Source organism: Saimiri boliviensis, chromosome 3, assembly GCF_048565385.1.
Source record: "Saimiri boliviensis isolate mSaiBol1 chromosome 3, mSaiBol1.pri, whole genome shotgun sequence".
NCBI classification, from domain to species: Eukaryota; Metazoa; Chordata; class Mammalia; order Primates; family Cebidae; genus Saimiri; species Saimiri boliviensis.
Window position 1 is genome coordinate 81639303 of NC_133451.1, and position 25235 is coordinate 81664537.

The 25235-nt window shown below is 40.3% G+C and overlaps 1 protein-coding gene and 1 pseudogene across 6 annotated transcripts in view; one reads left to right on the forward strand and one right to left on the reverse strand.

Annotated features, from left to right (window-relative positions):
* Nucleotides 1–10660: 10660 nt before the first annotated feature.
* On the reverse strand, nucleotides 10661–12183 carry LOC141583908 (low molecular weight phosphotyrosine protein phosphatase pseudogene; annotated as a pseudogene).
* A 10454-nt stretch (nucleotides 12184–22637) lies between these two features.
* Nucleotides 22638–25235, forward strand: part of HERC3 (HECT and RLD domain containing E3 ubiquitin protein ligase 3) — a 113993-nt gene continuing 111395 nt past the window's right edge. For 4 of the 6 annotated variants that reach the window (XR_012516881.1, XM_074396426.1, XM_039468013.2 and 1 more), the window contains exon 1: nucleotides 22639–22781. The gene's annotated coding sequence lies outside the window, so the exon portion shown is untranslated. Of the gene's footprint in view, nucleotides 22782–23527; nucleotides 23653–25235 lie in introns of those variants that run through there. The other 2 variants (XM_074396427.1, XM_010334786.3) reach the window with 2 other exon arrangements.

Sequence of the window (25235 nt, forward strand, 5' to 3'; positions counted from 1 at the left end):
AAAGAGTAAAGAGAAAGGTAATGATTTAAACAGCACCTGGCTCACAGCCCTGACAGCCTTTCCTAGCTGTCAGTGAAAAGACCTGTGATGGTCCAAAAAATATGAAAATTTCACATTTCCCCTCCCAAAATGGTAGGATTTGTCAGTCTGTTGCCAGGATCTAAAAATCATTTCAATCAATCATAAAGCAACAAAACACATTGAAAAGCAACAAAACACAACTGAAAAATGAACACAGTTGACAGACTACCCAAATTTTACTGCCAGAAAGAGAACGATCCTTCTTAATTGAAAGTAGAACTAAAACTCTTCTGTCTTCTTCTCTGCCATGCCTGAAATGAGCAGGCACTATTTTCTGAGGCAGCCAGGTCACAGATTTCCTTATCCCCATTTACCTTTACCTCCTCCACCCCCAAAATCAATCTATAGCCATTTGAAAATTGCAGCTCCCTGAAAGCAACTGGGCAGAATCTAGAAGAATTAAAGTGGCCCACTGCATCCTGGGATGTAAAAATCCCGCCACATAACCAACTCCAGAGGGAGTGATAGGAAGAAGGCACAAGGATAGGGGAAGTCCTGTGGCACTGCACAGAGGTTGCAGCTTTATGCACATGCCATCTTTTCAGAGTATTAGGGATCTGGAAAGTAAGGGAAGGAGAATATAGTGTCCTATCTAATGTCTTATAATGTCAGATTATTGTAATACTGCTCACAATTTCTACTTAAAGTTAATTAATAGTTCTTTGTTATTTTAAATTGTGGTAAAATACATAAAACATAAAATTTACCATCTTAACCACTTTAAAGTGTACAATTCAGTGGTATTAATTATATTCATACTGTTGTGCAACCATCACCACCATCTATCTACAGAATTCTTGCATCCTGCAAAATGGAAACTCTGTGCTCATTAAACAACCACTCTCCGTTTCCTCTTCCTCCAGGCCCTGACAATCATACTACTTTCTGTCTTCATAAATTTGACTGCTTCAGGTACCTTACAGTAGTGGAATCACAGAATGTTTATCTTTTTGTGACTTCTATTTCACTTAGCATAATGTTCTCAAAGTTCATCCTTGTGATAGCGTGTGTTTGATACTACTTTTTGAAAGTCAAATACTATTCCATTTATGCACATACCACCTTTTGTTTATCCATTCAACATCTGATGGACACAAGTTGTTTCCACCTTTTGGCTATTGTGAACAATGCTGCTGTGAACATGGGTCTACAAAGCTGTCTTTGAGACCTTGCTTTCAGTTCTTTTGGATAAATACACAGAAGTGGAATTGCTGGGTCATATGGAATTAGTAATTATATTTAATACTTTCCGAATTTTTAAAAAGTGCTTGGCTATTATATAATCTTTCTTTTAAAACTCATGTAGACAGGTATAAAGATTCGGCTCTGGATATATATAACTGAGTCTGGTCTCCTTGACCAAATTTGGTTTTCAATGATAGTGCCAATTTTTGAAAAGCCTTTATTGGAATAGTAAAGATACTAGATGCCAGTTACCTATTGAAAAGTAACTTTTGGCAGAACACCAGTGAAGATACACTCCTGTGTCCTCCTTAATTTTTTCTTTTCATATAATGAATAATCCATATTCTAGTAGAGTTGGGATATGCAAATAGCATGTTAATATGATTTTGCGAAAAACCATGTTGTCCTAAGAGTTTAAAAGCTGAATACCAATTTGGTCTCAATGTCATTCTAGAGCTCCTCCTTAGCTTGTCAAAGCTGACAAGCATTCACAGCTGACACAAAGATGATGTCACTTGCTCTTCTTTGCTCCCCTGTCTAAAATAAGTCAGTGGTACCAGGCTGCAGTGCTTTTAAGGGTCAACTCTCTGCAACAATAGAATTTAAGAGCTTCAGCAATAACAAAGAGCCATCAATTATAGTGAAGTTCTTGGGACTTTTCCCTTCCTGAAATACCTTGTACAGCATCAGACATTTTTTACATTAGACATTCAGTGAAAACATCCTTTGCTTTACAGAATGCTCATATTTGTAGACGATATTAACTTACCACTATCAATTTATGCATGAATTTGAAATGTGAATCTTAAAACTTTTTTCCACATTCATTTAATATTTCATTTCAGTTAATGAAATCTTCTATTGTTGTAAGAGCTAAGTGGTTAGGATATTACAGGACTGTCATTAAACCCGGTTCAATTTGTATCCATTAATTCAACAAATGCCTATTTTGGTAGGCAGTATTCTAGGTGTTGGGTAGATGCTGGTAAGCAAAGTTAAACACAGATACTCCCTGAAGGGCCTAACACTTTTAGAGGATGATTTTGATTTCTATTCTAAAATCATTCCTTCCTCAATCGTCTTGACCTTATTAAAGGACAGCACTACCTTAACCAGCTGCTCAACACAGCAATCTAGGATTTTTCTTTGATTTTCCCACTCCCAACCCCCTACTCCTAGCTGTTTTCTCTACCTTCAAATTTTCTTATCATCTACTTCTCTTCATCTCTACAGCCATCATCTGAACCCAAGCTACTAGCATTCTAGACCAGATTACTTCAATATCCTCCATAACCTCCTGACCTCATTCTATTACTGCTTCTCTTCCACCCTTGCCATCTTTCCAGGCATCAGTGATCTGTATAGAACCTTCCAGGGGCTTCTCATTGCACGTCCAATAAAATCAAAGTCCACAGAAGGCTCTGCATGATATGTCTCTGCCCTTTTCTCTAAATTTACCTTCTGCCACCCCTTCTGCCTACTCTGCTCCAGCCATGCTGGCAATCCCACAATCCTTTCAGTGCCTTGACATGACAAGCTTTTCCCAGCCTCAGAACTTTCACACATGCCGTTCCTTCTGCCAGGGATGATCTTCCCCGACCTGGCAATTCCTCACATCCCTAAGGTTTTAACTTAAATGTTTTCTCTTTGGGGAAGAATTCCCAGAAAATGCTGGATAGGTCTCCCCATTAATGTGTGCGTGTGTATCAGTAGGGCAGGGGGCGGGGGGTGGTGGTAGTGATTACCTAATTAAGGCTTCTGCTATTTTCTGAAGCATTTCTTCAAATTTATTTTAAAAAGCTCTGAATACAGCTACATTCCCAGTTGGATGGCGCCTTTGAACCTTTTTAGAGTTTAATTTTGTGCCTTAAGTTTCATGTAATAAAGCCTGTCAGTCGTTTCCATTTTGTTTCATAGTACCATGCTTACAGAGGCCTTCCCCTCCAAAAAATTTTGTACTCACTCAGTTTTTTTCTGAAACTGTTGTTGTTATCTCTCAAATTTATCTGGAATTTATTTTGCTACGTGGCATAAGAGAGGAAGTTATGTTTGTCCCGCCCCCATCCACTAGGTTTTAGCCATGGCAATTTCTTCTCTAAGGAGAAGGAGCTGCTGCTATAGATTGGTAGAGTTAAAGGACACTATTGAGGCCATGCTTTTTCAGCGTAAAGTGTTGTGGTAGGGGTATGCATAAGAATGTAGTGGATGTTAGAATAGCAAAATCTAAGACGTGGATTTGAGCTATGTGGCAGATGTAGAGAAAACAGGCCTCTCTTTTGGTTCAAGGTCCTTAGACTAATGAAGTTAAGGCAAAGGTACTTCTTACTCAAATCCAAACTAGTACCCTGAAGTTCTGCATTGAAGTTTGGCATTAAAGCCTTATCTAGTAGCAAGTGTTTTTTTAATTTGCTTAATCCTCTGTGCAGGTATTTTCCTTGTGGACCTTATGGGAAAAAGTTAGTGACGCAGGACAGGGACTTAGCTATTTCTGGCCAAAACCTATATTAACTGCACTTTCACATTTTCAACCCTAATTATACATTTGTCTTTAAAAGAACATTTTATTATATTACCCTCAATCAAATGAACATTTATATAAGCAGCACATATATATTTGATTGAAATTTTTTTGCATTTGAACAAAATATATTTTATACTGTGTGTATATATATATAAAGTGTATATATATATATATATATACACACAGTATAAAATATATATATTTTGTATATTTATATAACTGTGTTTGTATATATATATAAAGTGTATATATATACACACAGTATAAAATATATATATTTTGTATATTTATATATCTGTGTGTATATATATATAAAGTGTATATATATACACACACAGTATAAAATATATATATTTTGTATATTTATATATCTGTGTGTATATATATAAAGTGTATATATATACACACACAGTATAAAATATATATATTTATATATCTGTGTGTGTATATATATAAAGTGTATATATATATACACACACAGTATAAAATATATATATTTATATATCTGTGTGTGTATATATATAAAGTGTATATATATACACACACAGTATAAAATATATATATTTTGTATATTTATATATCATATGTATATATACATACATATATGTATGATAGGCTTATAATACCAAAAATAGTTGCAAATAATAGCTACTGAATAGTGGCTGACTTAATTTATATTTGGCAATTAGTGCAAAAATTTGCCTTTCTGTCTCCATAAACAGATATATGTTATAAATTGGCACCACCGAATGGGATGTCAAGTGACAGCACTGTTTGAGGAAACAAACAAATTTTTGTTTAGTTTGTTGAATTTTTGAATTTTTGAAACAAAAATTCAAAAGGTAAGAAAAGGTTTTTTCTTGGTCAAATTAGTTTCTGGCCCCATTCACCATATTCTAGTAAGAGTGAATTTTAGAGCTTCAAATGACTTTAGAGATCATTAAATGCAATTTCTTCAGTTTTCATATTATCAATTATGGGTAAAGGAGGTGATGTGACAGGCAGATTCTACAACACTAGAAGATTCATTCCTTCAGCTAATATTTGAGGAAGCCCAGCTGTTTGCCAAGCATTGTCTTTAGGGGTTTCCACAATGAATTAAGCATGAATCTCTTCACACAGTTAATAGGAGTGTAAACAGTTTAAGAGAAAAGGAGGTGTTCACTTATATAATAAAAACAAGAAATAAATATCTAAAGGACCATATCAACGTTGTGAAAATATCAGATCGTCCTTTTACATTATCATAATTATCATCAACACAATAATAGTGATAAAGTATCTATTGAGCCTCCAATGTATATGGCATAATATAAAAGAAATAGTTGGAATGGGCCAAATGCTATGGCTTATGTCTGTATTCCTGGCACTTTGGGAGGCCAAGGCTGGTGGATCACTTGAGGTCAGGAGTTCACCACCAGCCTGCCAACATGGCGAAACCCCGTTTCTACTAAAAATACAAAAATTAGCTGGGTGTGGTGTTGGGCACCTGTAGTCCCAGCTGCTTCAGAGGCTGAGGCAGGAGAATCACTTGAACCCAGGGGGTGGAGGTTGCAGTGAGCTGAGACCAAAACACTGCACTCCAGCCTGGGCAACGGAGCGAGACTTTCAAAAAACAGAAAGAAAAATAAATAGAATCTTCAAGGAATTTTTAATATAATAAAGGATTTCGGTCGTATATTAAAGAAGGCAATTGAGAAGAAAAAGGAGAGGAGGTAACACTACATGCTAATTATCTTAAATGCTTTGTTATCTCTTTGAACCCTCATAATGATCCTATAATTGGAACATAGGAAGAGAGATCCAAGATGGCTGATTACTAGCAGCTCAGGATTGTAGCTCCAAGTGAAAGTGCAGAGAACGAGAGGACACCACACTTTCAGATGAATTTTTGTTGCTCAGGACCAGGAGATTCCCAGTGGAGTGGCACCACGGGTCGCCAGCACGACTCTTGTGGCCGGCGCGGCAGTTCTTGGTGCAGAGTAAACGGGACTGGATCTCCTTTTGGTCGACGTTTGGAGCTCCAGGAAAGCAGAGTTGCCTATTCAGCTGATTGAAAAAGGGACTCAAGAAGGAAGCCAGACTGGAGATTCTCAGGCAGAAAAGCACCACCAATCCTAATGCTGCTGTTTTGGCAGGCGCAGTGGGTTGCTCAGATTCTGGCACTGGGAATCAACAAGTTGGACGTCCACTCAGAGACCTAATTTGAAAGTTGGTAATTACAAAGATGACAGGTGGATACACTTACAATGATGGGAAGAAACCAGTGTAAAAAGGCTGAGAATACCCAAAATCAGAATGCCTCTCCCTCTACAGGGGATCACAGTTCCACATCAACAAGGGAACAAGACCTAATGGAGAATGAGTGCATTCCATTAACAGATTTAGGCTCCAGAAGGTGGATAATAAAAAACTTCTGTGAGTTAAAAGAACATGTTCTAGCCCAATGTAAAGAAACTAAGAACCTTGAAAAAAGGTTTGACGAAATCCTAACTAGAATAGACAATCTAGAGAGGAATGTAAGTGAATTAATGGAACTGAAGAATACAATAGGAGAACTCCACGAAGTATGCACAGGTTTTAACAGTTGAATTGATGAAGCAGAAGAAAGGATATCACAGGTGGAAGACCAACTTAATGAAGTGAAACAAGAAGAAAAGGTTAGAGAAGAAAGAGTAAAAAGGAATAAGCAAAGTCTCCAAGAAATATGGGACTATGTGAAAAGACCTAATTTACGTTTGATAGGTGTACCTGAATGTCATAAGAGAATGATTCCAAGCTGGAAAATGTTCTTCAGGATATTATTCAAAAAAACTTTCCTAACCTAGCAAGGTAGGAAAATACTCAACTTCAGGTAATACAGAGAACACCACAAAGATATTCCTCAAGAAGAGGAACCCCAAGACACATAATCGTTAGACTCACCAGGTTTGAAATAAAGGAGAAAATTCTAAGGGCAGCTAGAGAGAAAGGTCAGGTTACCCATAAAGGGAAGCATATCAGACTCACAGCAGAGCTCTCAGCTGAAACCCTACAAACTAGAAGAGAGTGGGGGTCAATATTCAATATCCTCAAAGAAAAGAACTTTCTACCCAGAATCTCATATCCAGCCAAATTAAGCTTCATAAATGAAGGAAAAATAAAATTTTTCGTGAACAAGCAAGCACTCAGAGATTTCATCACCACCAGGCCTGCTTTACAGGAGCTTCTGAAAGAAGCGCTATACACAGAAAGGAACAAGCAGTATCAGTCATCCCAAAAACTTACCAAAACGTAAAGACTATCTCCATAATGAAGGATCCATGTCAACCAATGGGCAAAATAGCCAGCTAGCATTAAACGACAATATTAAACTCACAAACATCAATATTAATCTTAAATTTAAATGGATTAAATGCCCCAATCAAAGACACAGACAGGCAAATTGAATAAAAAGTCAAAACCCATTGGTTTGCTGTATCCAGATCCATCTCATAAGCAAGGACACACAAAGACTCAAACCAAAGTGTTGGTGGAAGACTTACCAATCAAATGGAGAGGAAAAAAAAAAAAAAAAGAAAACAGGCATTGTAACTTTCGTCTCTGACAAAATAGACTTTAATAGTAACAAAGACTAAAAGAAACAAAGAAGGACATTACATAATGGTAAAAGGATCAATGGAACAACAGGAGTCAATGATCATAAATATATATGCACCTAATATAGGAACACCCGGATGCATAAAACAAGTTCTTAATGACTTAATAAGAGAGTTGGACTCCCACACAATAATAGCGGGTGACTTTGATGCCACATTTTTAATATTCAACGGATCAATGAGATAAAAAATTAACAGGAACATCTAGGATTTGAACTCGGATCTGGAACAAGTAAACTCAGTGAATATTTATAGAATTCTTCACCCCAGGTCCACAGAACATACATTTTTCTCAGTATCATATTACACCTATTTTGAAAGTGACCACATAATTGGAAGTAAATCACTCTTCAGCATTTGCATAGCATTTCACAGACTTAAATGAAGTATTGGTTGGCTGTTTGTTATTTTCTTCCCTTATTCCTTCCTGTCTCTGCTGTTAAGCACAATTATCGGCATAAAAGAGGTTTTTAATACTTATTTTTAGATTGCATTCTAGCCTGGGCAATAGAGCAAGACTCCTGTTCTCTCTCCCCCTTTCTATTTCTCTTTCTTTCTTTCACAAAACCACAACAACAACATAAATATTGTCAGTTTTATAGACAAGGAAACAAGAAAACAGAAGCATGGGAAATGACTTGTCTAAGATCATGCGTGAGAAAGAGGTGGAGAAAGGACCTATACTTAGTAGCAAGTGATAAATGCTACAGGCATCACCCTAACAAAAAATGCTGTAGGAAGTAAAAGAAAGTAGAAACATTGTGACTTGGAACTGCTGAGATGAAGTCAGGGAAGAGGTGGGACTTAAGTAAACTTTGGCATAATGGGAGAATTTTGAAGGCAAGAAGGGGGTATGATCTGAACAAATAATTGCTGTATATAGGTAGTGGGACAGTGTGGAGATAGTTCATTAAGAGTGGACTGGGCACAGTGGCTCTTGCCTGTAATCCCAGCACTTTGGGAGGCCAAAGCAGGTGGATCTCCTTAAGTCAGGAGTTCGAGACCAGCGTGGCCAACATGCTGAAACCCTGTCTCTACTAAAAAAAAAAAATATGAAAATTAGCCAGGATGATGGCACACACCTGTAATCTCAGCTACGTGGGAGATTGAGGCAGAAGAATTACTTGAGCCTGGGAGGTGGAGGTTGCAGTCAGCTAAGGTGCCAGTGCACTCCAGCCTGGGTGACAGAGTGAAACTCTGTCTGAAAAAACAAACAAACAAACAAGCAATCTAGGTTCAGGGCCTTGGAATCGGTATGGGGAATAGGATGAAGAACAGTTTTGATGAATATTTGTCACTGGCATGTAGAATGGATGGGGAATTGGAAGAGAGGCTGGGGTCGGGAAAACCAGTTCAGGAAATGTTGAACTAGTTCAGTGGTACAGCTAAGGACTAGAAGTAGGGTTGTGGAAAAGGTGGATATTATAGAGTACAGTGGGCTGAATAATGTGTCCCCCTCTGCCAAGATGTCTATGTCCTAATCCCCAGAACCTGCGCGTATGTTTTTTAAATGCAAATATGACTAAAGATGTTGAGATGAGGAGATTATCTGGGATTATCATGGTCAACCCAGTGTAATCATGAGAGTCTTTACATGAAAGAATCAGAGGAGTCGAAGTTAGGAGAAAGGGATATAAAGCCATGAACTATTAAATATGGGCGGCTTCTAAAAGCTGGAAAAGGCAAGGAGTGGATCATCTCCTGTAGTCTCCCGAGGGAAGCCAGCCTTGTCAATATGTTGATGTTAGCCCAGTAAGACTCATTTCAGACTTCTGGCCTCCAGAATTTGTAAGAGAATAAATTTTGTGTTGTCTTAGGCCACTAAGTTTGGAGTCATTTGTTACAGAGGCAATAGGAAACCAATACATAGAGGAAGGGATGGATGTGAAAGACATTATCAAGAAAAACGACAGTGTTTGATGATGGATGAGGGAAGAGTGAAGGATCAAGGCAATTTCAAGATTCTGAACTTGGATTATGAAAGCAATGAAAGTGGAATTAGTCTAGGTGCTGTGGCTCACACCTGCAATTCCAGCGCTTTGGGAAGCCGAGGCGGGTGCATTGCTTGAGGTCAGGAGTTCAGTACCAGCCTGGCCAACAGGATGAAACCCCATCTCTACTAAGAATACAAAAACTAACCGGGTGTGGTGGTGGGCACCTGTGATCTCCAGCTGCTTGGGAGGTTGAGGCAGAAGAATCGCTTGAACCAAGGAGGTAGAAGTTGCAGAGAACTGAGATCACACCACTGTACTCCAGCCTAGGCAACAGAGGGAGACTGTCTTAATTTAAATAAAGAAAAAATAATGAAGTGGAATTAATTTTTTTGGGAGAAAGATGAATTCAATTCTATATACTCTGAATTGATTTCAAGGGTGGGCACCCAAAATTAAGTTCACCTTATATGAGGGTTTGATTTTGGGTCTCCAGGAAGGAGTCCTTAGGGTGTAAATGGTACTCCCACATAGTACAATGATGCTATATTCTACAGTTACAGATGATGTCACTTCAATTATAATTCTCTTCTATGAGGGAATGGCCAAATATTAAGCCTTATTGTATTTGGATATGAATGAGTTTATCAGATTCTTTTATTGAAAGATTTGGTAAGAGGTTGAGGCAGAGGCTCATAATGAGGAAAGAGGAGCGTTTTAGGTCATCCCTAAATGCAGAGAATCTATAAATACTCCTAGAGTGGTGTTCATAATTGTATGAGTATATGCATCATTTTCTGAAGAGAAAATGTATAACTTCCATCAGCTTCCTGAAGGGGATAGATGATCAAAAAAGAAAACTAAGTGTGGTGCTCTAATGGCATGGGACATCGCAGGACAAAGGAGGAAGGGAAAAGGGAAAGAGAAAACAGAAAGGTTAACACGTGAAAACTCCCCATTCTTTTGCTGCAGCTTGGTACTGATAATTCCTGCTTCTCTTTTCCCTTACTAGACCCATTTCAGGGTTTCTTGTGTTTCTAGAGACAGCTTACAAAGAAGCTGCAGAACCTATGGTGTTGAGAGGTATTATATTTGCTGAAAATATTTTTTTATATCTCTAGCTGTATTTTTGTGACTTCCCTGTTTATTTTGAAATATTCATATGATTTTGACATTATTTCAAAATACACGGAAATTACCGGTATCTGCCTATACATTTATTAAATGTTGATGAATAATACTTAATAATCAATATTTATGCATGCCAAATATAACTCTTCCCAACTTTTAAAATTATTTTTAAAAATAAGCCAATTTATATTGGACATTTGGGTTACATGTGCATACAAAAGTCATATTCCTCAACTGACCACAGATAGACTAGCATACAAGTGTCCTCCTTTCTGGAGGAAATTAAGTTTCAGAGGCAAAGTGGTTCAGATGGGAGCAAATGAGCTGACCTCCTCATGAAGTAAACTCAACAAAATTGAGAAGTATTAAAGGTGCAAATGACTGATACGATTAATCATTCTGCCTTCTCTATCTTTTCAATATACAAGTGAGCACTATGGGTGTGTATAAATCAAAATACTTCTAATCTATACTGTGAGCTCCTCCAGAGGGCTACTGTGAATCCATAAAAGGCCCTGGGGAAGGGAGAGGTAGCGCAGGGGAGCAGAGGGCAGCTGCCCGCCATCAGGCCATCCACACACACCTACTGAAGAGGTAGACTTGATGATCTAGGTCTCAATGGGCTTAGATGTTGACCTGGGCCTTCAAGTGAGGTTTTTCTTCATTATATTTTATGTTGTTTGTTCAACTATTTTTGTAATTGGGGCAAAGTCAGATGTTCAACTAGTCTAAGAATGCTTAATATACCCCATAAACTGTCTGAATCAAAGGTTTTTATTTATTCTTCTGCCAAACACAACTGACTTCCATCTACAATTATTTTTTAAGGTAAGAAACCGTGAGTTAACTGAACAAAGAGCTGGGGCTTTGGGCTCTGGAACATTAGAAACACACTGGCTGAGAAACACAGGGCCTCAGGGTGGGGTCTAGTCAGGCTGGCCACAGCAGGGCACGAAACTGCCTCAGTGGGCCTCCTCCAAGAATGCTCTGCAGCACCTGACGCACTGCTGGTACACCGTCTCAAAGTCAGAGACATTCCTATAATAGGGATCTTCAATAATAAGTTGTTTTTGTGGATCATTACTCCCAAGTAGTTCAATTTTAGCTTTGCAGGTTTTAACTTGATTACTTTTTATATTCAAATCTCTCAGATTGCTTTCATCCATACATAGCATATAATCAAATGTGGCAAAATCTTCTTTGGTAATCTGTCTTGCTTTATGGGTGGTGTGAATGCCATGATTTCTTAGGCAGCTCACAGCTCTTGGGTCTGGGGACTGGCCCAGGTTTCAGTCAGAAACAGCACCACTGTCAATGACCCAGTTCTCTGAGATGTTTTGATCAGTTACAAGTTTCCTGAAAACTGCTTCTGAAATGGGTGATCGACAAATGTTACCTAGACACACAAACAGCACAGACTTGGTAACCGGCTCTGCCATCTTCCCCTATTTTATTTTTTGAGATGGAGTTTCGCCCTTGTTGCCCAGGCTGGAGTGCAATGGCGCAATCATGGCTCACTGCAACCTCTGCCTCTCTGGTTCATGCAATTCTCCTGCCTCAGATTACAGGCACCCGCCACCATGCTTGGCTTTTTTTTTTTTTTTTTTTTTTTTTTTTTGTATTTTTAGTAGAGATGGGTTTTTGCCATGTTGGCCAGACTGGTCTCGAACTCCTGACCTCAGGTGATCCACCCACCTCGGCCTTCCAAAGCATTGGAATTACAGGCATGAACCACCGCACCTAGCCCTTTTTTTTTTTTTTTTTTTTTTTTTAAAAAAGAATAAGATGGGTCTCACCATGTTGCCTACACTGGTCTTGAACTCCTGGGCTCAAGTGATCTGCTTACCTTGGCCTCCCAAAGTGCTGGGATTACAGGCATGAGCCACTGTGCCTGGCCTGAAAATATATTTTTTGAAATATTTTATTTCAATGTTTTACAGAATATTTCATCTATGTTTCTTAAAGGATTTTTCTGAATATGACAAATACTAGTATCTTCACAAAGTGAATACTAAAATAATTCAGTAAATAATATCACTGGGAATCTCTTTTCAAAGACTAGTTGAGACATAAAAAAAGGTAGCTTCTAATTAGCAGCAATTATTTTTTATTCAGTGGAATCATCAAGAGTTGCCCACTTGATAGATAACTGAAATGTTTCTATAGTTAAATTTGATGTCAACCCTGTACACTAAAGACTTCCTTCTCAGTGCATTTTAGATTCTGTACAGCCAAGTTCACTGGATGCTTCAGAGGCTGACCTGGGATCAGAATCTATCCCCTAAGCAATTTATTAAGATAACTGGTTTTCTACTTCTATACAGATTAAAATGAATAGTTTTCATTTTGTTTTATAATATGTTGAAGCTTAATAGAAATATTTTAATGTCAAGATTTCCTTTTAATATAAAGAGGAATGGACTAGGTCTGCACTTGATGAGTTTCCTAGGGGTATAATTAATTTTCATGGGTCCTTTCCAGAGTGCTGGGGCTCAGAAAACACAATCCCAAAATATGGGGCTTTAGCATGCTGAGTGCTTTGAACAAAAGAGATTATCTGACTGAGGGAAGTTCTAAAGTAAATGCTACTGTCTTAAACTCCCTCCTTAGGAATTGCATCAAATAACCAGTAAAGATTAGTGAAGATTAAAAGTCATCACCATGCCCAGACAGGCTATTCTTATTCTTCTGGAGGCTGCTCTGAGACTTTTTTTTTTTTTTTTAAACTGAGAGACTTTTTCCACGAAATAGGGCAACCTTTGTTCACAGTGCCGTTCTGCCCCTCTCCTTTTGTAACTTGCTGCCACCTTCACTAGAGCACAGGGAAACTTTGTTTCAGGCTACTGTCTGTCCTTTGGGATGGTTAATTTTACCTAAACATCATTTACTCTTCTCAAATTGTCTACATTCCCCACTTCCCTCTCTCCTATATAACTTAACTATAAGGGTATTATAACTTCAGCCATCTGACTCTTCCTTGAATCTCATATTTTGGGTGACTCTTGTGCATATGCACACATTAATACATTTGTATGCCAGCTGGGTGCAGTGGCTCCCACCTGTAATCCCAGCACTTTGGGAGGCTGAGGTGGGCAGATTACGAGGTTAGGATTTCAAGACCAGCCTGGCCAACATGGTAAAACTCTATCTCTACTAAAGAAATAAAAATTAGCTGGGCATGGTGGTGCGTGCCTGTAGTCCCAGCCACTCAGTAGACAGAGGCAGGAGACTTGCTTGAACCTGGGAGGCAGAGTGAGCCGAGATCATCCCATGGCACTCCAGCCTGGATGACAGATAGCAAGGCTCTGTCTCAAAAAAAAAAAAAAAAAAAAATTGTATTCCTTCTCCTGTTAATTTGTCTATTGTCAATTTATTTCAGCAGACTCAACTACAGAACTCCCAGAGGGAAAGTTTGAAATTCCTTACAACATGAAGTTTTACCTTAACATTTAGAGTCTTGCTTTATGATATAAATAATATTTCAATAAGAAAGTAAAATAGAGGTAAATATTTTTCAGCAGCTGGGCATGGTGGCTTATGCTTGTAATCCCAGCACTTTGGGAGGCCAAGGTGGGTGGATCACGAGGTCAGGAGTTCAAGACCAGCCTGGCCAAGATGATGAAACCCCGGGTCTACTAAAAATGCAAAAAATTAGCTGAGTGTGGTGGCAGGTGCCTGTAATCCCAGCTACTCGGGAGGCTAAGGCAGAGAATAGCTTGAACCAAGGAGGTGGAGGTTGCAGTGAGCCAAGATTGTGCCACTGCACTCCAGCCTGGGCAACAAGGCAAGACTCTCTCTCTCTCTCTCTCTCTCTCTCTCTATATATATATATATATATATATATATATATATATATATATAATATATATATATAATATATATATATATATTATATATATATATATATGCTTCTACTCTGATAAATTAGAGTAACTGCTCTGATATAATATCAAAGAAAATATAAAGGCTTGTCTTGGAAATGATTAGGACTTCATCAAGGTCAAGGATTATGTAAGTTTAATCTTACAAATTTACATGCCTTCTGTGAAACTGATACGGAGCTGTGATTTGACTGATACTATAACAAAATCACAGGTGGAGAGAGGCGCTTTGTAAAAACAGATTTGGCTAACCTACATTTGCTTGCAAAGGGATTTCAGTGCTTATTGGAGAGTTCTAGCCGGGGAGTACAGCTCCCCACATACTCGTCTAAAAATAGACTTTGTCAGATTGGAAATGTCATTCTTTTTGATTGAGTTGACACTTTGGGAAGAACACACATGGAGCTCTCAGAGGAAGGGAACTCTGGACTAGGAAGATGCCAGAGCAGTCAGTCAATTCTGGCAATTAACCTGGTGACAGATGCCATAGCTACACTACGTTGAAGCCTGTAATTGATGCTTTTTAAAGCATCATACTTACCTTTTATATTAATTTGCTAGGGCTACTACATTAAAGTACCACAAACTGGGTGGCTTAACACAAAAGGAATTTTTTTATCTCATAATCCTGGAGACTGGAAGTCTGAAATCAAGATGTCAGCAATATTGGTTTCTTCTGGAGGCTCTGAGGGAGAATCTTTTCTGTGCCTCTCTCCTTACTTCTGGTGGTGTTCTTTGGTTTGTAGAAGCATTACTCATCTTAACAAATGACATCTGCAACAACCCTACTTCCAAATAAGTGCACATTCTGAGATTCCAGGTAGACATGTATTTGGAGAGAAACTATTTAACTGACTATACATTCTAAGCCATTTACGCTCAGAAACATCAGCACAGTTAATTAGAACACAGCTGACATAGCCCGGAGTGCATGTTCCATTCTAGGTTATTGGGCAAGTCATTTAAGTTGATTCTATGCTGACAGTTATGGTTTGAATGTTTCTCCTGTCCAAAGCTCACGTTGAAATTGAATTGCCATTGTAACATTATTAAGAGGTAGGATCTTAGAGAGGTGATTAGGTCATGAGGGCTTAGTTGTCACAGGCGGGGATTAAGGCCATTTAAAAAGGGTGTGTTTGTGCCTCTTTGCTTTTCTGCTCTTCCACTACATAAGGACACAGAGTTCCTCTGTCTTTACCTTTTTGCCATTTGGTAACACAGCAAGAAGGCCTCTGCCAGATGCCACCACCTTGATATTAAATTTCCCAGCCTCCATAACTGTAAGCAAGTAAGTTTCTGTTCATTATAAATTACCTCATCTGTGGTATTCTAATATAGCAGCACAAAATTTACGAAGACACCTATCTTGAAATGTTAGCCAGTTAATTCAAAAGGGATCTGGGCAATAACTTGAATGGAATAGCCCAATTACACCCATAAAGGCTGTGTCTCTGTATGTTAAGGCTACTATAACAAAATACGATAGACTGCATAACTTATAAACAGAAATTTATTTCTCATAGTTCTGGAGGCTGAGAAGGTCAAGATCAAGGCACCAGCAGATTTGGTGTCCAGTAAGGACCTCTTCCTGGTTCACAGATGGTGCCTACTCAATGTGTCCTCACATAGTGGAAGGGGCTAGCTACCTCTATAGGGTCTCTTTTCTGTGGGCACTACTTCTCTTTTTTGAGATGGAGTCTCGCCCGATCACCCAGGCTGGAGTGCAATGGCATGATCTTTGCTCACTGCAACCTCCCTCAGCTTCCAGAGTAGCTAGGATTACAAGCACCCGCCACCACACCCAGCTCATTTTTGTATTTTTAGTAGAGATGGGGTTTCACCATGTTGGCCAGGCTAGTCTCAAACTCCTGACCTTGTGATCCATCTGCCTCAGCCTCCCAAAGTGTTGGGATTACAGGTGTGAGCCACCGTATCCGGCCCGTGTGGCCACTAATTCTAGTCACAAGGGCTCCACCCTCATGATGTAATAACCTGCAAAAGTCCCATACCTCCAAATACCATCATTCTGAGGGGTAGGATTCCAACATATGAATTTAGTGGGGACACAAACATTCGACCATAGCAGGTTACAAAAAAACTCCAAGTACATGTCCATCTTGTAGTTGGTTAGTAGGTTGTTTTCCTATATAAAGCATGGGGCACATTGATGAAGTGACTGATGGTGAAGGTGACTGGACCATGATGGATAGCATAAATCATGACATTAAGTTTTCTTTTTGAGAAATGGACAATAAAATGTCTTCTCTGGCTATTATCCTATTGCTGATGAGATGAATTTTGACATTTTGCTTTTTTTTTTTTTGCTATGGAACTTGGTGAAATATTGACTCATTTTTATTGGCTTGTGCATGTGTACTGAAGATGAAAATGATAAACCAGTTTGAGTTTGTATAGAACTTCCTTTCTGAAACCTTTATTTTTGGCAGGTATGTGGGAGGAGTGGGGGAATTTCATGATACTAAACAAAATTTTGGCAAAGGAACAACAACCCTAATCACAAATTTTTAGGCATTTAGGTAATTTTTGATATGAATATTTAAAACATGTTACCTAAGCTAATGTTCAGATGTGTGCCCATTGCTTTTTACTTAACTCGAAGATTTTAACATTTTTGTTTATATTTCACATATATCAGTAAAGACTTGATATGACTTACAAAATTAATAAGAAAGATTTTTTTTTAAATTACTGGTAAAGGGGATAGACAGAAGCCATTCAGATATTGTGTGTGTGTTTGGCAGGTGCCATCTTTTGTTAGGGAAAATTGGCAAACTACAAAATCTTAAGATCTGCATTCTACCTGACCTAGAAATTCCACTTTTAGGAATTTATCTTACAGAAATAATCAAGAGTGAGGCCAAATATTTAGATATATTCACTGTGTTTCGCTATGTTGCACAATTGTTTAGAATGATAAAGGATTGAAAACAATTTAAACACTCAACAGGGGGAAGTTGGTTAAATGACAGCATATCTGTTTTGGGTGTACCATGCAATTGTTTAAAATGATGTTGCAGAATAGTATATGATTCTATCAAAGATGTTCAATATATGCTGCTAAATTCAGAAAGAATAATGACAAATATTATGTGTAGAATAAGCCACTTTTTAAAATGTACTCATATGCATTGGGAAATGCCAAACTATCAAGAACGAAATGTGGTCAGTGAAAGGATAGATCATTAAATTTCCTTCTTTTCTCTTATATGCATTTAACACATTTTATATAGTAAATATATATTACATTTGTGAAGAGAAAAACAAGTTGCTTTTAATTTTTTTAAGTAGGTAAGGAAATGAGTACAATGGGAAAATGACATAAGAAAGTTAAAATGAACCTTGAGGTTAGGTTACTTCTAAAAATGCAAGCAATTAAGATTCTGTACAGATGGGCCACACGTTTTGCTCTAGGCTTTTGAGAGCCAACAGAAAAAGGGAAAGAGAATCAATTACAGTATCTATAGTATCTGTGACAAGAACAATCTGTTAATCGACAACTTAAAAGTAAATATAATGGCAGATTTCACTGGACTTTTACCTACATGTAGGATGAAAACAAAATGCTGAAGGTCAATAGAAAGTTAAATACCAGTTGACCTTTATAAAAAGGTAGCCATAAAGTCTGGAAACACAGACGATGTTATTTTATTTTTTACAGACTTAAGTAAATTATATACCAGTATATATTGATTTTACACATTGAACTCCCTGATTACTAACTTCTGGGGTGCTAAAAGTTTAGTTTATTCAGGAAAAATCAGATGGAGAAATCAACCAAGGCAACACATTGCAGCTGCTTTTGCTTTTGCTTGGATTCAGAAAAATGTTGTATCAATGCACCATGCTTTACATGAGCATTGTTACAAGGAGCACATTTAACATATCATGTAATGTCCCTGAACATATCATGTAATGTCACTAAACATATCATGTAATAACAACAAACCATGTATTAGGTATATTTCCAATGCTTCCAGATTTTTATGGTCAACCTATAAAGCTGTCTAATATTGTTATAGGTATGCCCTCTTGAAATTCCACAGGTTCACTTTAGTTTTCTAGGAAATAACACAATTCTTTAAATTTCCTTTGACCCAGATTTAGTAAAACTTCAAAGGAAAGAGGTTTTTTTCACATTTATGATTTTATTTTGGTTTTACACAAGTAAATTTTGGAAGACTATGTTTCTTTGCCTCTAGAAGGGTGAAACAGCTGCCTGTTTTTTGGCAGTTACATGCATGCATTCTACACAGCTACAGGGTGACAAACGTGACCTCTGCTCCATTGGCCAAACACTTACTTTGCCAGTCCAGTCACAGTCATATGCTGGATGCCATTTCTAAGAGCACAAAATTATGGGACCTTTTGAAAAGAGGAAGCTTCATGAAATATTTCACTTCCTAAAGGCATTACTGCATGAAATCTTCAGAGACCAGCCAATGCTCAACTTAAAGGTTTTCTTAGAAAATTCTCAGCCATCTAAACCTGTTTTCATTAAGAAATTTTAATTTGTATGAAAACAATGAGTTTCTCATACTTAAGGTTCTATGCTTCATCCAAATGGCTTGATAAGAAAAAAATGCAAACAAACTACAAATAGTTTCCAGAAAGATCGAGAAATAATCACAATGGCTGTAAGCTCATTGTAGTCAGGAATGATGCTTCTTGTCTAGCAGTACTACAGGTAGAACATATTCAATACTATTCAAACATTATTTGATGGTAATAATGATTTATTATGATGTCTTTCTTCTAAGGTATTTCATATTAATAAATCAATGGTGTATTACAGGACCATTTTAAGTAAGTTTAGAAAGGGTATATATAGACTGATTTTTCCCTTAAGTACTGACTAGACTGAGAAAATAAGAACTTCTTTTGGAGGTTGGGGACCAAGAAACACTTTTGTCATTATATAACCATATAGGGTACACATATTTTTTGCTTGTCAAGTAATCAGCCAGTGCTTTTCCCTTCTACAGCTAAAGATACTTATTCTTCAATAGTGTATTCTGAGAGATACAATGTCCTGGCCGGTCTGTTTTTTCCCCACAGATTTCATCTAAGATATCAGAAATCTATCTGTCTCTTTCTAAGTTTACCAAGTAAATATCTGTCTGCAAGGCAAGTAAATTAAATACAGAGAAGAAAGGAAAACATTTACCATTAAATAGTATTACTTGTGCAATTGAAAATTTGTTTCATTTCAAAATAGACATAAGTATTTTAAGAAGTGAACTGTAACTAATGGAGGAAATCAGCATGTGTTCAGGTAGAAGTGCAGCAGCCCTGGGCACCATCCCCTTGCCTCTGGGCATACTTTGTCTAACCAGTGATAGAGCTGAACCACATGGTCCTGTCCCCCATCAAAAGTTATGGTTAGTTTAATCCCGGCTCCTTGGGAGGCTAAGGCAGCAGAACTACTGGAGCCTAGGAGTTTGAGGCCAGCCTGGGCAACATAGCAAGACCCTGTCCCTTAAAAAGAAGTTATAGTTATAGGTTTACATATATATTTGTGTGTGTGTGTGTGTGTGTGTGTGTGTGTGTGTGTGTATTTGGAGTCTCCCCTGTTGCCCAGTCTGGAGTGCAGTGGTGCCATCAAAGGTCACTGCAACTTCAAATTCTTATGTTCAAGCTATTCTCTCGTCTCAGCCTCCCAAGTAGCTAAGACTGCAGGCGTGCACCACCATGTCTATTTTTATTTTTTTGAGAGACAGAGTCTCACAATGTTGCCCAGGCTGGTCTCAAACTCCTGGCCTCAAACCATCCTCTTTCCTCAGCCTGTAACCCAAAGCCCTGGGATTACAGGCATGAGCCTAGAATTTATTAAGCCTTTTATTTTTAACATGGATGTTTTTCTTTCACAAAATTTATCGATGTTAGCAAGTTTATATTCCTTGGTACAATTATTTGGTTAATGTTTGTCTCCCCTTTCTTATTTTTTTTTTTTTTATTATATCACACTAGTCCATTTGTCTCCCTTTTCATGGCAACAAAGACTGCACTGTTTTGCTTACTGCTACATTCACAGGGGGTGACATTACTGTAGGTGCTCAGTATATGGTGTGTTTGTTATTTAAAGAATATATAAGAATGTAGAAATGGATGGAAGACAGGGCTATAGAAATGGAAAGAAAAAGTAAACCATGGTCTCTTAAAAATAGTTTATATATCTGCTGTTAAGACTATTATTGATACTGGAGCCATTTAAAGATATTTTGATAATGGGAGCAGGACAAGCTTGCTAAGGAAATTATCATTATATGTTAGCTCAATGAAAAAAAAAAATGAAGTACTCTGGTATCTTTACTATTCCATGTAAGTTCTATGTAAGTTCCAAGGGTCTGGCTATTTATTTGGTAAAAGAAGCTTACAGTATCTTAGCTTGTGTTATTTAGACATCACTCCTACCCCACGTCTAGGCTTGACTCTTTGATAACTATCCTTTTCTAGATGAAATTTCATACAAGAAACACATAAGCCATGGGTCAGACATATCAACCCAAACAATGATTGATTACAAACCTCACATGTGACACATAACAATAGGACCTCTCACTTTCTCCTTTGCAAGTACCCTTCCTCCTAGACTCTTCTTTGGCCTTTTCACCAGTTGCTTTGCTAAGAGCATCTCTAAACTGGGATTGCATCTTTGTAACAGAATAAACTTTTGTGAAACTGTCACATATCTGGAACATGAGTGAACTGTGTTACTCTTGCCCTCAGTGTTCCTTTGTTCTTTTTCTTTTTTGAGATAGCTTTTCACTCCGTTGCGCAGGCTGGAGTACAGTGGCTCCATTTCAACTCACTGCAACCTCCACCTTTCAGGTTCCAGTGATTCTCCTGCCTCAGTCTCCCAAGTAGCTGGGACTACAGGCGCATACCACCATGCCGGGCTAATTTTGTTATCTTTTTGTAGAGACAAGGTTTCACTATGTTGGCCAGGCTGCTCTTGAACTCCTGACCTCAAGTGATCCCTCGGTTTAGGCCTCCCAAAGAGCTGGATTACAGGCGTGAGCCATTGCGCCCAGTTATCCCCAGTGTTTCTAAAGGTGTCCAGTGTGATCCAAATTTCAAAGGTCTGTATTTTTTCTTAGATGACCTGATAACTGAGATTCTGCTTTTTTGGCTTTCTTGCCTCACGGTATTGGACAATTTGCATTATTTCACGGAGGGCTCAACACTGTCAGTCAGCCAACGATGTCTCATCCTCAGGATACACTCCTTTAAACTTTCTTTTCTACTTGGTTAGTCTGTTAGGTTCTCAGGACAAGTGATTGCAGACCTGAGGTAATTTGAACGTCCTTGAAAAGAATCCATCCTCAAAGGGCCTTCCTGGTTCAAATGCCAGGTTATAGAAATTCTTCCACTGGGAGAGTTATTCCTTTGGATTCAAGCAGTACTGTGCCAGTGTTCTGCATTTCACATTTAAGGGGGGCAGACACATGAAGTCACCTTTCTGAGGTTTTCTGCAAAAGATTAGCTGTGGATCCGATCAGGTCTAGGGGAAGTATGAAAGCACTAGTGACCTTGGGGAGGAGGAGGAAGCTCTGGGATTCAGTGCTAGGGAAAAGTGGAAGAGGACAAACTTTTAAAAAAATCCGTTACTGGGTTTAGGCCACAGGGCGTCTTTCAGATACCAAGATTTAAGATCCGGTGCTCTGAGACACCTCCTGCTAGGCTCCCCCCGCGTCCACCCTCCAGCCTCTCCCAGTCCGGCCTTTCTTCTGAAGCCCAGTGCCGGTCTTCGATCACCCACCTCTCCAGAGAGGCGCCTGCGGCCGCCGCAAACCTCCTTCCCTGCCTCTCCCAAAGCGCAGCGCCGCCGCGCTTTCCACAGTCCAACGAAGGCGAGTAAAGCAGACTAGCGCACTCTCCCTCAATCGTCACCCTCTAGCTTTTCCCCGGGTGCCCAAGGCTTTCGGTCACCTTTGCATAAATAATATCCAGAGCCCAGAATCTGAAAAGGCAACCTCTGATCGGACCCGCTCTCTTCCCCACCAGTGAAAAGCAATCTTATTTCAGCGCCAACGCTCTGTGTCTTGCAGTCCGATCTCGGCTGACACACCCGTGCCGCTGTCCCCGCGCCGGGCCCGCGAGTCTGTCACCTCCGGCTGCCCGCGCCAGGCTCCGGGGCCTGGGCCTCTCCCCTCCTCCCGCCCGCGGACCTCCCCGCCCCGCCTCCGGCCCGCGGCGGCCGCCATTGGCGCGGGCTCGCCCAGGACGGCGCCCATTGGCCCGGTGCGAAGTCATTTACCCAGCGCATTCCGCCGCCCGCAGGCTTGCGGGGAAACTTCCTTATTATTGTGACGCCGAAAACGGAGAAACCCCGAGCCCGGCGAGAGGGGCTGTCACAGTCGGAGTCCCGAGCTGCGGTTCCGCGGCTGCCGAGGTGCGCGGGGCGGGGGCCGGGGTTCCAGGGAGGAGGGTCCCGCGGAGCTGCAGCCGCGCGGGGCCGCGTTCCGCCCTGGCACTGCCGTCAGCGCGCGGCTCCCGGAGGAGCGGCTGCGGCTCCTCCCGCGGCTCCGGCGGCGTCGGCTGCAGGCACCTCCAGCGACGACCTGGGGCTGGGGCGCGGGGAGGTCGGGGCGCGGCGCGGCGCCCGCAGGACCTCGCGTGCGCCTCCCTGGCGTCCTCGGGGGTTAGCCTTCTGGCCAGAGAGCCCCGTGCCGGGAAAAGCTAGGCAAGCCTTCAAAATGGGAGCGCCTCCCACCCGCGCTCGGCCGCCCTGCCGCCCCGGAGGAATTGCGACGCGGAAAGTCAAAAGGAGGCTCCTCCCCTTGCTCGTCCCCTGCCCCTATTTAAATTCTGGGGTTCCAGGGGGCCTCCGTGCAGTGAGGGTCGCGGACGCTTTCACCCGAAATGGGAGCCGGCGAGGCCCCGGCATTTTGGAGAACCTCGGCAGCCGCGAGGAGTTTGCGCCGAGGACTAGGGCAAGGCGTCCGAGTTGACAGCGCCGGCGGGGCGGCGAGGTGGCGGGGCTCGGCACCACCCACCTCGCGGAGGCCGGGCGGGCTCGCCTCTCCTGGGTCCGCCTCCTAGGCGGGGCCGGGGGCGAGGGTGTGTGCGGACACGTGTGTGTGCGCGCGCGCGCGTGTGTATGTGGACACGTGTGTGTGCGCCGAGACGTCGGTGCGGACGGGTGCGGGGGTGTTGGGAGTTGGGACGTCCGGGGGCAGGTGAGACTTCCAGTCATTTGTGAATGTGTGGAGTGGGCAAACCAGGACAACCAGACCAAGAGGAACATGTGTAGCCTGAAACAGGTGAGCTTCTAAATGCAACTGTGCACGGAATTTGTGTTTGCAGCACAAGCTCCGGGGAATGAGTATCTGAACTTTGCTGTTGATCTGTCACTGTTTCTGGCTGCTTTCTGATTGCATTTATATTAGCTTTCAAATCAGCCCCATTAGGAAGTACCGTAAATTCAGAGAAAAGCCTTCCAGGATTTTGCTTGCATTCATCACGCACAGAATGCTTTGGGAAAGACGATTCAGAGCTCTCTTCCATTTTTATGTGTCTTTTGGCACTTTCCACAAATAGGAAGCTATTTCTGGAACCTTTTATTTGATGATTTGATAAGATTAAGTGAGCTGATTTTTCAACTCTGGACTTGGGAGAAAGAAAAAAATAAAATGAGTTTTAAATGCGGTGATAGGGTATCATGTTTTAGTCGGCAGATTACTGTGAAACTCTCCTTTTGTACTTCCCTTTATTCTGGGGGAGAAGGGAGTAGCGTTATAAATCAGAAAAGCAAAGTACGTGGATTGCATATTCTACAGCAAAATAGTTGAATTACGTATTCTACATCGTGGTCGCACCCCCTTCGAGGCTAGGAACCTTCTGTAAAAAGATAACGCAGGAAACAAGGAGGACAGGTTAGAAACCTCTGGCAGAACTCCTTTGGCATGAAAACAGAATTAGCGCTAGCATCCAGTTCTACTTGTTCAGTAAGTAGCTGGAGTTTACTTTTTTGAAAAAAGAAACAGGGATTTCAGAATGTTCCATATTATGTGGTTGAGGCCATTGGTTCTGAAGACCAAATTTTAATTTCTTAAGATTTGTATGATCAATTAAAATTTTTTTTATACTTAATGAGTGTAGTAGTACCCCTACTGGAGACACAAGATAGTTACGCTTCAGTTTTATAAATTAAAGTAATACTCACCAGATTGAATAGGATGTTCTGCATAAAGAGATAGAAATAAAGTTCTGACAATAATCTTTTTTTTTGAAATTTTTATTTATTTTAGATGGGGGTCTCGCTCTGTTGCCTAGGCTGGAGTGCAGCGGTGGAATCTCGGCTCCTTGCAACTTCTGCCTCCCACGCTTAAGCAAACCCCCTGCCTAAGCCTCCCAAGTAGCTGAGACCACAGGCGTGCACCACTACGCCCAGCTAATTCTGTAGTTTTTGGTTTTGCCGACGAAATGGGGTTTTGATATGTTGCCCAGTCTGATCTCCAACTCCTGGGCTCCCAAAGCGCTTGACAAAAATGTCTTAACATCATGCAGGATTTTTTCTTTTGCGATACATTAGGTACCACTCTGATAATCTCTTCTCATTTTGCAGGATGGAGGATGTGGTAATGAAAAGGGAAGGGCCGGCGCAGTGGCTCACACCTGTAATCCCAGCACTTTGGGAGGCTGAGATGAGTGGATCACTGGAGGTCAGGGGTTTGAGACCAGTCTGACCAACATGGTGAAACCCTGTCTCTATTAAAAACACTAAAAATACAAAAAATTAGCCAGGAGTGGTGGCAGATGCCTGTAATCCCGGCTACTTGGGAGGCCGGGGCAGGAGAATTGCTTGAAACTGGGAGGTGGAGGTTGCAGTGAGCTGAAATTGGCC